Genomic DNA, 3,514 nt, shown 5'->3' with positions numbered 1-3,514 from the left:
CCCCGCCCCCAAGTCCCCCCGCCCCGCCCCGGCGGGGCGCCCCGGCCCCCCAGCCGGTCTGGGGGGGGAATCGAGGCCGAGACGGGAAGGGCCAGCCAAGCTCAAGTAGGCCCCGGGGCGCGGCCGCATCCCCGCCGCCTGCGGAGGGGGGCTGGGCCCGGGCTCCGCGCGACTGCACAATCCGAGCCCCCGCCCCGCGCCCAGTCCCGCCCGAGGCCCGGGCCTGACAAAGAAAGCGCCTTACGTTTCTCCGCCCCTCGCCCGCAGCCCCCGGGCCGGGCGCCTGTATTATACTTTGTACACTTTTGCCCAAACGTGTAAATAATAAAAGTTTTGGCTTTTTTCTTTAGAAACCGGCCACCTGCTTCCCCCGCGGGGGCCACTGGAGGAGGGGCGGCCGATCAGGCGACTGGGGGAAGCGCCAGGGGCTGGGGCACCCTGCGTTGAGGCTGGGTCCACCCTTCTCCTTTTCCGTTCCTTTTATTTAAGTCGTTTTATTTAATAAAAAAGTTAGCTATTTCACTTAACGCCGCTTTTATTTCGTTTTCGATCCAATAATGCTCGGCGACTCCCGACCCTGCGCCCCACCCCCTAAGGCGGTAGAGGCCGAGCGGCGGTGTGCGGGCGAGCGTCCACTTCTCCGAGCCTCGTCGGTATTCGCCTCACCTCGAACCCCGGCTCGGGGCCCCGCGGAGGATCCGCGGTGCAGGTCAGTGCGTGCCGGCCGCCCGCAGTCCGGGAGCCCGCGGGATGGGGTGGACGTGGGAAGGGCACTCTAGGCTCAGAGGTCGCAGAGCAGCGCCAGGCAGAGTTGGGGAGTGAAAGGCCCCGCCTGGACGGGTACTTAGACCGTCCCAAGTCAAACCCACCTAAGGGGTGGGAGGCACGGTGACCTCGAACTTCCTGGGACGCGAAGCCCACGCCCCCTCCCTCCCACAACCCACAACCCACTGTCCTCTCTCTTTCTAGAGAGGCCCTGTGCGGGCCCCTCCGACAGGTTTGAGAGGATCTGGGCGCACTGCGCGCGGGCTGTGCGCGCAGAGCAGGCGCGCTGCCTGGCTCTCCAAACGCTCGGCGTCTGGGGAGCAAGTGTAGCGCACAACCCCGGGACACCCTCGCCCTTCTGGGTTGCGTGGGACCGCCGGTGGAGCGTGATGTCACGTGACTTCACTGCAGCCGTGGTGGCGTCACTAGACAGGAGGGGGCGGGGCGCCCGGAACGCCCAGGACCCCAAGCCCAGGTGTGAAAGCGGTGTGGCCCAGTCCACCCGCTTTACCTCGGCTCAAAAGCTAGAAGTTTCGGGATCACGAGATCTGGAGCAGGTGGCCCCTTATAACAACGACAAACACACACTCGCAGCGTCCGTGAACATTTCATCTTGCTCGTTGATTTTTTTTCCTTTTATCATTCTCCCTTTCAGTCTTTTAAAAACTTTTCTTATTTTCTGGCCTCTCCATTTCTTTCTCCACAATATTCTGTTTCCTCCTCTGTTACTCTTGGTCTCTGTTACTGTATCTTTTTAACTTTTCTTTACAGTTTTATGTTCCTCTGTATAGTTCGTTCTCTATTGCTTTCAGTTTTTCATCTTTCTTTGTCCTGTCCTTTCTCCCATTTCCGACTCTCGCGTTCTATCTCCTTACTTCCCTCCTCTCTTTTTGTCCTTGTTTTCCCCTTCTTGTCTTCCAAAATCTCTTTGCCTCTACCTCTCTCAGTCCCGGTCTCTGTGTCTCTCCTTCCCTCCTCCAGGCCGGGCTCCCCGGGTCTCCTTAAGGCTAAACCCTTCTGGGTGCGATCTCGGAGGCCCTGTAGCAGCCCCGCCAGCCTCATCGCCCTGCCTCCCTCGGGGCCTCGCGGCACCCTGCAGGCTCGGGTATATTGGGCGCCTTCGTTGCAGGCGGGCAGCGGTATTGTCTGCACTGCAGGCCTCTAGGAAGGGGAGGGAGTCTAAGAAAGAGCTGGAACTGCAGCGTTTCTGCCCTCATCCCCACCTCCAAGCCCTGGGGACTCCCAGACACCCCAGAGAAGAACTAGGGTGACTCAGAGCTTCGGGTCTCTTCCTTGGGTGTTTTCCTGAAATGCTTCTATTTTTCTCCGCTTAAAAAAAAAAAATCGTAGTAAACGCCGTCATCAGGATGGGAAAGGTTGGCCCTTCGGCTGGGGACTTGAACATCTAAAAACCAGAGCGACCGTCTTTGCCTTTGCTGAACAAGGAGGGCCCCTCCTCGGGCACTGGTATCGCTTTCTATTTTCCCTCGCTTTTATTCTATTTCTCCATAACAGGGCTTAGTGGTTTTTGTTTTTTTTCTAAATTATGTTTGTTGTTCTACCAGAGGGATCCTCGATTCTCGGGCCTTTTTGGGGAACGCACACACATCTTTTTTCCCTCTCCGGTGCCTGACTTTGCGCAAAAGGTCTCTGAACGAGAGGCCAGCCGGGCTGGGCTTTCAGGCAGGCCCGGGGACAGGGACCCAGTGCCGCTGCGGCCCTAGGGGAGAGGGGGCAGATTTTCCCCAACCAGTGACTTCGCGGGCGTTTGCTCTCCCTGAGCGCTTTGTCCCAGCGAAGCCTTGCCCAGCCAGAGAACGGCTAGGGGTCTCTTCAAGTTAGGGGGGCTCAGCCCACTTGTGTGCGGCCGGGTGGTGACCGTCACCCAACCACGCGCACCCAGGGCAGTGTGGGCGCCCCCAACAGGTGGGAGGAATTGCTGAGCCAAGCCAGGGCTTTTAGCGCCTAACGCCCTCCTCCCGCTGTGCAAAGCCTGGAGGTCGCCGCCATTTCCACTGCGGCTGCGCCGGATGAGAGCCCGAGGACGCCCCGCTAAGGGACACAGCTCCCAGTCCCCACACCGGGAGGACTGTGAGGCACAGTCGCGGCGCGGAAATACCCGGACCAGGCACGCGCCCCTGAAGCTGAGTTTAGGAGAACGGGAATCTGGAGTAGGCTGGGAGGCCCACGTGGGCGCCTCCTTCTGGATCGTCTCCCAACATGAGGCCCCACCTCGGCCGGAGGAAGCGCCTGAGGCTCTGGAGGTAGGCGGGTGAGTGTGGACGTTCAGCCAGGCCAACGGCCCCAGAGGGGATTGAGGACAAGAAGCAGCCGGCCTCTGGGCAAGGGCTGGAGACTTCGCCTCGTCGCCCTTCCCCGCGGCCTTCCCTAGTCTCGTTTGGAGAGTCTCTGAAGTTGCACCCATTTTACAGATGCCGGACAAGGAGGCACGAGGCAGCTTCGCGACCCAGGCGGACTGGTCGCGGGAGCTCTCCCCGAGCGCCGGTTGCTGGGCTCCACCCGCGGGCAGGGTGGGGCGGGGGTTGGGCCCCAGGCGTCCGCAAAGACCGGCGAGGCTGCCCCGCCCAGGCACGCGGAGTTAGGCCCGAGCTCAGCTGCCTGGGATGCTCCGCAGCCGGTGGAGTCTGGGGTTGGGCGATGTAGTGGGGACCTGGGCGGGTCAGAGCCAGGGAGGGAGGGGGGGAGAGAGAGAGACAGAGAGAGACAGAGAGACAGAGAGACAGAGAGA

Source organism: Neophocaena asiaeorientalis, unplaced genomic scaffold (genome assembly GCF_003031525.2).
Source record: "Neophocaena asiaeorientalis asiaeorientalis breed wild unplaced genomic scaffold, Neophocaena_asiaeorientalis_V1.1 scaffold268, whole genome shotgun sequence".
Lineage (NCBI taxonomy): Eukaryota > Metazoa > Chordata > Mammalia > Artiodactyla > Phocoenidae > Neophocaena > Neophocaena asiaeorientalis.
Note: the sequence above shows the minus strand (reverse complement) of the source record.